The sequence below is a fragment of the Mus caroli genome, unplaced genomic scaffold (assembly GCF_978045245.1).
Source record: "Mus caroli unplaced genomic scaffold, Mus_caroli_1 scaffold_16, whole genome shotgun sequence".
Classification (NCBI taxonomy): Eukaryota; Metazoa; Chordata; class Mammalia; order Rodentia; family Muridae; genus Mus; species Mus caroli.
In genome coordinates, this window is record NW_028227271.1 from 33,952,664 (window position 1) to 33,966,470 (window position 13,807).

Below are 13,807 nucleotides of genomic sequence, written 5' to 3' on the forward strand. Positions count from 1 at the left end.
TTGTTGTCTTTCATGCCTTCATTTATTTATTAAAGGCTGGTTACTTCCAATATTGCTTGCAAGCAATATATGGGATTTCAGGGGTGGCATATGTTTGATTTTATAGTTTCTTATAATGTCCCTAGTTGTGTTGATACTTTTTTCAAGAAGTGTCTCTTTTCATCTCATAGAAAGAAGAGCACAGACATAGTTTTCACATTTCTACTGTGATTGAATGTGGTGAATGTTATGAAAAATCAGACATACAGCTTCTGCCTGCAATATATTTTCTATTTGTAATCTAGGAAAATATCTAAATTTAAGTAACTTTAAATCATTATCAGTTTATTAAAAAAAGAAAATAAATTAATAAGTAAAAGGGAAAAGATGGCTGATTAGTCCATGCTAGCACATGTCCCACACAGAAGACAGACTCTCATCCTAATATATGTTCATATGATGGCAGATGAAATAATTCCTCTGCTACATAGAGTAATACCGAAACGGAAGTACTCAACTCAGAAAATGAGTCATTCAGAACATATCCTCAGAGAAGGAATTTATGTTGATCACAAGACATGACAGAAAAAAATAATGGGTGCTAAATAGAAAAATAAGAGTGAGGTCATATCTGAGCAGAGAAAGACCATTTGAATGATTTCCTTGTTTGTGTTTCTTGTTTGCATGAATCTCTAAGATTTTAAATATGGTTTTTGTTCAAGCCCTGTGTCCAATGGCTGAAGAAACCCTTTTTAGTTTATATGCAAAGTCACATTTATGGAAAATTTCAACTCTATGCCAGATAGAATATATGCAAATGGATATTAAGTAGAAGAAAGAAGGTTGGTGAGCAGATATGTAAGCAGGATATTCCTTTAAAACATTTGTCTGCCAGCTTTATATTTAGAAATTAAAGAATTGAGAAGTATAAGACTGTACAATCTGTGGTCAGTCGGTATATGAATTTGAAGAGACTTCACTTTTCTGTTTGCTTATATAAGTATACCTGGAAGCAAGCATGTATATTGAATTACATATATTATATACCTATTATATATATGAACATACATATTAGAATAAATATTAAATTTAAATCATATTCATACTCTAAGATATATTTTATTAACTGTAAAAGCCAATGCATTTCAAGCAGGAAGTATATTACATTAATTTTGCTGTTACTAATCCTTGATCTGAATTACTGCTTGGGAAATAGAGAATATTAGAATGCCTTAGATCTTGGTTAAACCCTTAATTTTTTTTACTGATGTTCAAAAAAAATTAACTTTTTCATAACATTCACCAAACAATTTGTCTAAACTGACTTTAAACATTCTATAAACAATGCACAACATAATTATCCACTCACATGTTGTACACTCAAACTCAAACAATCGTCCCACGAGAGTCATTGATAAATGACTGGCCTTTGAAAGTTGAACTAGAATAAATAGCAAAACTTGTTCATTTTAATTGCTTTAATTCATTGAGTTTAGGCATCTCTGAAGTACTCTGGATTCTGGAGGTAATAAATTAGCATTTAATAAGACTAATGATGTGGCAATTGAGACTGGGCCCCAAAATTCTAAATTTTTATTTGTTGTAGTTTTCTGTTTCTCATTGGTTGCAAATAGAAAAATATTCACTGCAGGTCAGAACCACACTCATCTGCAGGTATAAAGAAATCTATTTAGAATGTTCTTAAGAATGATGACACTTTAATATGATGGCAGTTTAGGTTCTCCTCCAAGACCCATGTTTTTATTATTCCTGCCTAATTGTTCATTATGGAAGAGAAAACACAAAGAGTGTAAGAGCCAAAGCAAAGAGAAGTTTGCTGTGATTTTCCTAGAAATGTCACAGAAACTATTTATTTCTTTTCACCAGCATAACTGCCCAAACAAGACCAAAGCAAGAATGACACCAATAGACATGCTAATGTGGAAAGAGAAAGCTCACAAGGCCTTAATCCTAGACAAAGATTTACAGGCAACTGAGGAATGCTGTGAGATGGAAAAATAATCTTTGTCAGGAAATAGCTATCTATTGGGTATCTAATACCCAATAACCCTGAAAGTATGGATATAAAAGTAGTGCCTCTCTCTCTCTCTCTCTCTCTCTCTCTCTCTCTCTCTCTGTGTGTGTGTGTGTGTGTGTGTGTGTGTGTGTGTATGTGTGGGTATTTGTACAAATTTTAAGAAAAGTGACCTTTTAAGATCAGGGAATCTGGTAAATAGAATGGAACGGAGGGATGACTGAGAATGAAATAAACTATGCAACTATAATTTTTAACATATGAATTAAGAAATAAAGATCATTATTAAGTACACTATGCCACTATGCTTCAGTGGATGGCCCTATAGACACAGATATGTAGACAGCATAAAATACAGTCAGTAGATAAAAGTGGAGACCATGACAGAGAGCGTGAATAATTAAGAGCTGAATCTGTGTGAAGTTTGAAGAAGGCTTGAGGAGTAAATATGATGGAAATACTTTATATGAATACAAGACACTCTCAAAGAATTAAATGTGGTATATTTTAAAAGAAAATATGAATAATGCATATAAAAAATAGAAAGAATATTTAATAAAAATACCATTATGAAAAAGCAAGTTCAAAACACCAATTCTAATCTTGACTGAAGCAGAAATTCAACTTTTGATATGAATAGTTTGATTAAAATTGTTTATTAATTAACTTCAATTAATTTCCAGAAATATAAAAATGGCACTTTATCACACAAAAATATATAATAGAAAAATAAAATGATTTTAGGGGGAGTTTTTATAGAAGGTGAGCAGAGGGTTAACAAAACTATGTTAGAAAGAAACTCAAGTGAAACAAACTGATTGATGGTCTAGTGACCTTAGCAGAAAGCATTAAGTCTATTCCATAACACCCACCAGGAAATGAGAAGTGAGTCTTGCTGTTATTGTCATGCTACTTCATCAGGAAGCCATTTCAGTACATATTATTTTGTAATAATTTGATTTCTTTGAGAAAAATATTTAAAGAAAAATGCAAAGGAGAAATGCCATTTTCTATTTACTGGCTAAGACAATTGGAAATGGCCAAACTCTGAAACCATAATAAGATTCTCGATTGTTTCTGAATCTCATTGATGTAACGCCCTGACTGAAATTTGAGCCCATTTATAGGAGTTAAGCTATAGCTAAGAGCTCCAGTTTGTGCTGTGATTTCTTAAATTCTACTTCTCTCTTCTCTCTTTAGCAAATTTACTTATATTAACCCCATACACAAGACAACTTGGAAATCCATCAACAGAGTAATGACCAAATTAACCTTGTGGCATGTAGTTAAGATGGATACTGTGCAATTACTTAGAGACTTATTGGACTAACAAAGATAATATGGATTTATTACAATTTACTCTTCAGTAACACATGATTTGTTTCTAATATCATCAAATCTCTAAATACACTTTTTCTCTCCCAGTGCCTCCTGCACTTTGTCATATAAGAACGTCCACCATGAGACTGTCATTATATCTGTAGTCAAATATTCTTCAGACTGAAAGAAGAGCTCACTTTTATCTCCCCAGGAGAGAACTTACATTATCAACTAATTTGGAACTCCTGCATCCTAGTTTATCTAAATATATATCTTCAACATAAACATATCTTTGGTCTACTGCAAAGAACATACTTTGAAATCATATATTATTTACTTATTGATATAAATAAGACCTTAATCTACTTTTTTTGTATGTAGCCTAATCAAACCCTTTTAGCTGAGGTCTTTTGGCCATTGCTAATCATCAATGAAGGGGGAATGTGGCAGCCAATGTTTACCCTCTTTCACTCACAAATCCCTTGGTAAGCAGCTTTGAGCCACCATCTACTTTCATACCTTCATGAGGTAGCCCAATGTGATGGAGACAATGTATTGTAGACTATGCAGTCTCCAAATGTGTGAGAAAACTAAACAATTTTTCATTGAGATTATCTATCTAAAACATATGTTACAGCAGAAAAGTGACCAATATACTATGACATCATTTTCTTATTTTCCATTTGAAGAAATCCCTTCTGATTGTAGTGGTTAATTTAATTTTTGTTGACATTTTATGGGTGTTTTTATACATGCATGGGAAAATTATGTTATAAAATGTGCATTTGTTATGTTAACTTTAAGTTTTACATTAGTGTTCTTTTTCTTCACAGAATGGGATTCTTCAATCTACTTCTTTGGCGGTGATTTTTATTATTCTTTTCCTTAAGCCTTTACATATTCTAAAATATTGTATCACCATTCAAAATGTTTAGAAGCTGAGAAAAGTTCTTCCCATTGTGATGCGTTTGTAAACATAGATTTCTTATAGCTGAGTATACAGGGAGTGGACATAACACTTCTGTGAATGAACATGCCATCTTCAGATTGTTAGTGTTGTGTCATTCAGGACAGCTTTTACAGGCAGACAATGAGCATAAAATGGAGTAGTCATGGGGAGCTGCCGGCATCTCTGTCATATATTAAGAACTTCTAAAACCATGGTGCTTTTTCATTTCTTTTTTTAAAATGTAGGCATAATCTTAAGAATTTTTTTATTCTTTAATCATTTTTACAGTCCAGTCTTTATCCCCTTCCGAGTCTGCCCTCTGACTGTTCCATAATTCATACCTCCCCATTCTCATCTCCAAGAAGATGTCCCAATCCCAGCAGACCTCCCCACCACCTGAAACCTCAAATCTCTTAAGGGTTAGGTGCATCTCTCTCCCTGAGTCAAGACCTAGCAGTTCTCTGCTGTATATGTGTTGGTGGCCTCATATCAGCTATTGTATGTTACCTGGTTGGTGGATCAGTGTCAGAGCAAACTCTGGTGTCCAGGTTCATTGAGACTGATTGTCTTCCTATAGGGTCCCCCTCCTAGGATAGAATTCTCATGATAAAAAATAAGAAATGTATTAAAAAAAAAGTGTCACTCAGTCTTTAACAAGTTAATCTTTGTTTAAAATTAGATATTTTCTTTATTAAGATTTGAAATATTATCCTCTTTCTTGGTTTCCCCTCCAAAAATCTTCTATCCAATCCCTCCTCCCACTGTTCAACCCACCGACTCCTGATCCCCTCTTCAGGTATTCTCCTACACTGAGGCATAGATCCTTCACAGGACCAAGTGCCTCTCCTCTCATTTAGGCCCAACAAGGCCATCCTCTGCTATGAGGCTAGAGCCATGAGTCTCCATGTGTACTCTTTGATTGGTGGTTTATTCCTTGGGAGCTCTGGGGGTACTACTTGATTCATATTGTGTTATGCCTATGGGGCTACAAACTCCTACAGCTCCTTGGGTCCTTTCCCCTGCTCCATGTGCTCAGTCCATTGGTTGGCAGTAAGCATCCAATTCTTTATTGGTCAGGCACTGGCAGAGCCTCTCAGGAGACAGCTATATCAGGCTCTTGTCAGCGAGCACATGTTGGTATCCACAATAGTATCTGGGTTTGGTAACTAAATATGGGATGGATCCCCGGGTGGGACAGTATTTAAATCACTTTTTCTTCAGGCTATGCTCCACACTTTGTGTCTGTATCTCCTTCCATGGGTATTTTGTTCCACCTTCTAAGAAGGACCAAAGTATCCACACTGTGGTCTTGCTTCTTCTTGAGCTTTATGTAGTCTCTGAATTGTACCTTGGGTATTCCAAACTTCAGGGCTAATATCCATTTATTAGTGAATTCATACCATGTGTGTTCTTTTGTGATTGTGTTACCTCACTCAGAATGATATTTTCTAGTTCCACCTATTTGCCTAAGAATTTCATGAATTCACTGCTTTTAATAGCTGAGTAGTACTCCATTGTGTAAATGTACCTCATTTTCTGTATCCATTCCTCTCTTGAGGGACATATGGGTTCTTTACAGATCTGGCTACAATAAATTAGACTGCTATGAACATAGTGGAGCATGTGTCCTTATTACCTGTTGGAGCATCTCTGGATATATGCCCAGGAGTAGTATAACTGGGACCTTAGGTAGTACTATGTAAAATTTCCCTAAGGAACTGCCAAAGTGATTACCAGAGTAGTTGTGCCAGCATGCAATCCCTTCAGAAATGGAGGAGTGTTTCTCTTTCTACACATTCTCACCAACATCTGCTGTCACTGAAGTTTTTTATCTTAGCCATTCTGACTAGTGTGATGTGGAATCTCAGGGAGAAAGTAATCTACAGATTTAATGTAATCCCCATCAAAATTCCGACTCAATTATTCATAGATTTAGAAAGAACAATTTCCAGAATCATCTGGAATAATAAACAGCCCAGGATAGTGAAAACTATTCTCAGCAATAAAAGAACTTCTGGCCAAATAACTGTCTCTGACTTCATGCTATACTACAGCATAATTGTGATACAAAACAAAACAAGAAGAAGAAGAAGAAGAAGAAGAAGTACAACAACAACAACAAGAACAACAACAACATGCTGCATGGTATTGGTACAGTGACAGACAGGTGGATCAACTGAATAGAACTGAAGACCCAGAAATGAACCCACACACCTATGGTGACTTGACCTTTGACAAAAGAGCTGAAACCATTCAGTGAGAAAAAAGACAGCATTTTCAACAAATGGTGTTGGCTTAACTGGCAGGTAGCAGGTAGAAGAAAGTGAATTGATTCATTATTATCTCCTGGTACAAAGCTCAAGTCCAAGTGTGTGAAGAACCTCCACATAAAACCAGATACAATGAAACTAATAGTAAAGAAAGTGGGGAAGAACCTTGAGCACATGGGCACAGGGGAAATTTTCCTGAAGAGAACGCCAATGGCATGTGTTGTAAGATCAAGAACTGACAAATGGAACCTCATAAAATTGCAAAGCTTCTGTAAGGCAAAGGACAGAGAAAATAGAACAAATGGCAGCCAACAGATTGGGAGAAGATTTTTACCAATCCTAAATCTGACAAGAGGGCTAATATCCAATATATACAAAGAACTCAAGAAGATAGACTCCAGAGAAACAAATAACCCTATTAAAAATGGTGTACAGAGCTAAACAAAGAATTCTCAAGCGAGGAATATTGAATGCTGAGAAGCACCTAAAGAATGTTAAACATCCTTAGTCTTCTGGGAAATGCAAATCTTAACAAGTTAATATTATACGGCATCCCTAAGATGTAAAATGATCCAAGATTTCCTTAGTCAACATTCAATATTTCTTGTAATTTATCCTGAATATTATCATTTTTAATTCATATCATTCTAGATTTCATTCTTCTTGGGGGTGAGCCTATCAAAATGCAATGCATAATATAATCTTTACTTTAAGATGGATATCCTAGTAAACATTCTTAAATGATAATTTTTATATGTTGTTTTGTTTGTTTGTTTAATACAAACATATGTGCCAAGAAAATGGATCTGTAGGGGTGGAGGGCATGGTATTACAGAGATCTAAAACTGGTCAGAATGTAGAGAAATAGTGACTAAGAATCATCTGGCTGCAAAAGAATTAATGGCCTTTCTCTACACAAAGAATAAACAGGATGAGAAAGAAATTAGGGAAACAACACCCTTCTCAATAGTCACAAATAATATAAAATATCTTGGCGTGACTCTAACTAAGGAAGTGAAAGATCTGTATAATAAAAACTTCAAGTCTCTGAAGAAAGAAATTATAGAAGATCTCAGAAGATGGAAAGATCTCCCATGCTCATGGATTGGCAGGATCAACATTGTAAAAATGGCTATCTTGCCAAAAGCAATCTAGAGATGCAATGCAATCCCCATCAATATTCCAACTCAATTCTTCAACGAATTAGAAAGAGCAATCTGCAAATTCATCTGGAATAACAAAAAACCTAGGATAGCAAAAACTCTTCTCAAGGATAAAAGAACCTCTGGTGGAATCACCATGCCTGACCTAAAGCTTTACTACAGAGCAATTGTGATAAAAACTGCATGGTACTGGTATAGTGACAGACAAGTAGACCAATGGAATAGAATTGAAGACCCAGAAATGAACCCACACACCTATGGTCACTTGATCTTCGACAAGGGAGCTAAAACCATCCAGTGGAAGAAAGACAGCATTTTCAACAAATGGTGCTGGCACAACTGGTTGTTATCATGTAGAAGAATGCAAATCTATCCATTCCTATCTCCTTGTTCTAAGGTCAAATCTAAGTGGATCAAGGAACTTCACATAAAACCAGAGACACTGAAACTTATAGAGGAGAAATTGGGGAAAGCCTTGAAGATATGGGCACAGGGGAAAAATTCCTGAATAGAACAGCAATGGCTTGTGCTGTAAGATCGAGAATTGACAAGTGGGACCTCATGAAACTGCAAAGCTTCTGCAAGGCAAAAGAGACCATCAATAAGACAAAAAAACCACCAACAGATTGGGAAAGGATCTTTACCTATCCTAAATCAGATAAGGGACTATTATCCAATATATATAAAGAACTCAAGAAGGTGGACTCCAGAGAATCAAATAACCCCATTAAAAATGGGGCTCAGAACTGAACAAAGAATTCTCACCTGAGGAATACCGAATGACAGAGAAGCACCTGAAAAAATGTTCAACATCCTTAATCATCAGGGAAATGCAAATCAAAACAACCCTGAGATTCCACCTCACACCAGTCAGAATGGCTAAGATAAAAAATTCAGGTGACAGCAGATGCTGGCGAGGATGTGGAGAAAGAGGAACACTCCTCCATTGTTGGTGGATTGCAAGCTTGTACAACCACTCTGCAAATCAGTCTGGCGGTTCCTCAGAAAATTGGACATAGTACTACCAGAGGATCCAGCAATACCTCTCCTGGGCATATATCCAGAAGATGTCCCAACCGGTAAGAAGGACACATGCTCCACTATGTTCATAGCAGCCTTATTTATAATAGCCAGAAGTTGGAAAGAACTCAGATGCCCCTCAACAGAGGAATGGATACAGAAATTATGGTACATTTACACAATGGAATACTACTCAGCTATTAAAAAGAATGAATTTATGAAATTCCTAGCCAAATGGATGGACCTGGAGGGCTTCATCTTGAGTGAGGTAACACAATCACAAAGGAACTCACACAATATGTATTCACTGATAAGTGGATATTAGCCCAAAACTTAGGATACCCAAGATATACGATACAGTTTGCTAAACGCATGAAACTCAAAAAGAATGAAGACCAAAGTGTGGACACTATGCTCCTTCTTAGAATTGGGAACAAAACACCCATGGAAGGAGTTACAGAGACCAAGTTTGGAGCTGTGATGAAAGGATGGACCATCTAGAGACTGCCATATCCAGGGATCCATCCCATAATCAGTTTCCAAACGCTGACACCATTGCATACACTAGCAAGATTTTGCTGAAAGGACCCAGATATAGCTGTCTCTTGTGATACTATGCCGGGGCCTAGCAAACACAGAAGTGGATGCTCACAGTCAGCTATTGGATGGATCACAGGGCTCCCAATGGAGAAGCTAGAGAAAGTACCCAAGGAGTTAAAGGGATCTGCAACCCTATAAGGGCAACAACATGATGAACTAACCAGTACCCCGGAGCTCTTGTCTCTAGCTGCATATGTATCGAAAGATGGCCTAGTCAGCCATCACTGGAAAGAGAGGTCCATTGGACTTGCAAACTTTATATGCCCCAATACAGGGGAATGCCAGGGCCAAAAGAATGGGAATGGGTGGGTAGGGAAGTGGGGGCGGGGGTATGGGGGACTTTTGGGATAGCATTGGAATGTAAATGAGATAAATACGTAATAAAAAACTATTAAAAATTAAAAAAAAGAATAAATTGCAAGCTACTCTCTGTATCTAGGGCTCAAGAAATTAAGAAAGAGGAGCCAGAAGGATTATAATACCCAGAGGATGAGAATACCTGCTGCTATAAAATTTTTTCTACACATGCCAGTGAAGCCAAGTTCATGAAATCTAAGTAATACATGAACCTACAGAAAACTTGAATAACAGTAACGCCAAGGATCATGACAGAAAAATGGGAGAAACCTCCTGAGATCCTATTTGTAGTTGAAGGGCTACAGACAACCACTAGCTTCTGTGATGGTGAATCATTCTTCTCCAAAGGTAAAGTCCTGCAGGTTATAAAATCCCAAGTGGTCATCCCTAACAAATGCTCACAAGGGCATTGCCAGATGGGTTCAGCAGGATACACACACACACACACACACACATAAATACACACATATGTATGCACATGCATATATATACACCCACACAAACACATACATAAATATGTACATATGTACATGTATACATGCTCATACACAAGCACATGTACATATGTATGTATACACACATGCACAGATAAATATATGCACACTCACACAAGCACATTTAAGAAAGAAGAGGTCATAAATTTCAGAAAGAGTTGAGAGAACATTAAGGCTACTGGAAGGTTTGACAATGTTTTGAATACAGTACTCATTTATGAAATTCTCAATTAAAAATAAATTTATAAATCAATCTAATTATGAATTTTGTATGTGAAAAATTTAGAAGATATTGGTGTTTGAACCTTCTTTTAAGTAATGTAAATTCCTTCACTTTGATTGCTAGAATTCCCAGGTATTTTCTGACTTCATTTGGCATCTCCAGAGTTTCACACCTGCAAAATATGTAGGGTGGAATGTTGAAGGCTTTAATTGAAGGGACAGATTTTGGTGATGAGGTACTCTCATCTGTAAATTCAAATTTAATCTTCCAAAAGAATCTGTTTCTTATTTTAACAGTCATTTGAAAACACTAGAACACATACATAATAGCTAGAGAAATTCAGGAAAACACATGAGAGAAGAACAGAGATCCTGATATACTGAGCAGCAGTCTAAAATATTCTACACCCAGACTTTTTATTCTGTTCTTCTATAATTAGAACTCAATCATTTTTGAAAATATTATTTGTGTGGATGTTAGGTTTTTATGGTATTTTTAATGTGTGTGTGTGTGCATGCATGTGCACACTTGCAGGCTGTTTTATATGCACATGAGTGTTCATGCCCATTTATGGAAGTATTCATGGAAGTCAATAAATAGACAATCTCAGGAATGCTATGTACCATATGGGCTTCAGTTCCCTGGAACTCAGTATCTAGGCTAAACTGAATGGTTGATGAGTCACAGAATTCTTCTTGCCTCTGCTTCCTCAGGGCTTGACTTACAAACAAGAATCGCCAGAAATGGTGTTTTAGGTGTATTTTGGAGATCAAGCTGAGGTCTGTATGTTTACAAAGCCAGAAATTTACATAGGAGCCATCTTCCAGTCCAAGAAATCTTTAAATTTAAAGGCAGCATAGTTGCTCTGTAAATCTAGTTACTCCATGAAGAACTCTTGAAGCAATACAGGGAGTAGATAGAAATAAAAATCAGATTTTACAGCAGATGACTATGTAATTTGTTGTAAGCCAAGAAGTAAGTTAATAATAAAGGAAACTCTTAGTGATTAATCAGCACTTCTTATTGTGGAACATGTTGGTTTTCCTAGTGACCATCTTACTTTTCTATCACCAGCTTTACATGGATTACTGCAAACAAGTTTACACCTTGCCTCGAAAGGTACCAAGATACTGTTATGTAAAGCAGCTAACCTGGTAAATTCAGCATCAACTTCTATCCTGAATTTAATTTGCTTTGTTCTTACAAGGCTCACACTGAATTTTGATTTCAAATGTAATGGTATCATGAGGTAGTAAAACTTTTAAGAAGAGATTAAGAATTTAAAAGAAATAATGTTTTTTTCCTAAAGAGGGGGATTTTACCCTTATGGTTCTGGATTAGTTGACCAAATGTGAATTGCTATAAAGCTAAGCTGTAGGTCAGGCTCTATCTATTTCACACATTTCTGCCTGCTTTTATATCTATTTACCAAGAGGCCACGAAACACAAAATCCTCCCTATAAGTTGAATAAATTCCAGCATTAGGCTTTGGCACTCCATAGAATCTGGAACCATGGGCAAAATTCTTTTTTCATACAAATGATTCAACTTTAGGTACTCTGTGATAGTAACGAACAATCAATTAGTACACATTTCTTTCTCTGAACCCTACTTCCTTTCTCTAAGTTGTTGCTATATTCCCCAGTGCAACAACTACTTCCATTTTTTTTTTCTGAAATGACCTTACCTAAGGCACCTTATTATTCTCATTTCACAAGATCCTCGCTATATGCCATTCACACAGACATCAGAGCATTATATATATGCAATACTTGTAATAGGCAGATTTCATGATGCAGTATGATAGATGGCCTGTAGAACTTACACTCTGAACTGGGAATGTGAAAGAAGAACAGAGAGTTCAAACTTTATAGACAAATTAGATGAAAGCAAAATTTCAGAAGAACTCAGTTTATAAAGGATGCTCTTTGTACAATTCTTCAATTAACATGCTAAAAGTGAGAGAAAAAAATGGAGAGCAGAATCAGGACAAGACATTGGCTTATATCTGGGTGGAACCTAAGAGGAATACAAAGACAAGTATGATAACAAAAGCACACCAGTATTTGACAAGGCATCTGGTATATGTTTGTTATGCAATGAATGCAGGGATTTTGTGCTTCACCAGTAAAGGACTATATCCATAAAGTTATGGAAAATAGTACTAACTCTTATTTATAAAAATGCATGTGATAGAAAAACACTAGAGTAATTGTTTATTAATGCAAATTAGGGGGCCTTACCTAGAATCACCTAATACTCTTTTCTTAGCACTGACCTTAAGATATGAGAGTTAATTATGATAGCAAATTAATAGTTAATATTCATTGAACATTTATGTGCCAGATAATGTTCCCACATGTTAATAATATAAGGGCATCAAAAGTCTCAATGAAGAAATAGCAACCTTGAACACATTCTCCCAATGACAAACATGCTTTAAGAAGACAAGAATGTTTTTTTAAGATACAGTAGTGAAGATTCTGAGATCTGACCCCAAGATTTCAGGTTTCATGGTCTGTGATCACTACTTTCTCACTCTTATGTTAATTCTTTGCAAAACTTCATTGACTATATCTCTGTAGAGATAGAGGATAATTAAAATGCACTCACAATGGCTAAAGACATAGACTAGTGGATTGGCCCACAATCCACTGTGAACCTGAGAGAAGCCATGCTTGGTACTCTGTAATTTCAGTAGTCTAATAGCGAGGTTGGAATTAGAGGCATGCTTATCTGAAGTTCTTTTTTATTTTCCACTGGTTATTTTATTTATTTGCATTTCAAATGTTATCCTTTATTCCACTTTCCCCCTTTGCAAAGCCCCTATCCCATCTTCCCTCCGCCTGCTTCTAAGAGAGTGCTCCCCCACCCACCCACTCCCACCTCACTGCCAGCCAGGTAGCAGGAATAGATCATGGAGAACAAGTAGGAGAGCCTGTCTTAAGCATAAATATAAGATAAGGAGACTGACATGTGAAGTTTTTTTTCTTGTTTTGTTTTTCAGGCTCTTACATGAACTCTGTTACATAGCATGCCCACTTTCACACATGCACACACACATACACAGACACACACACACACACACACACAAACACAAGCACATGCTCACACTTACACACATGCACATGCACACGTAAACACACATAGAGATAACATACACTCATACAACAAATGTATTTTGTGAGGCACAAATAGCTATTAATACTATATTTGATTAATTTATGAGAACATGAGAAAGAAATGTAAAAAGGAAAAGACTTAATATGTCAATAATCAATAATAATGGTTAAAGTAACTGAACTACTCTTAAGTACTCCTTTTTTCTTTTCTTTTATTGGATTTTTTTAATTTACATTTCAAATGTTAACTACTCAATAATTATTTTTGGGATTAG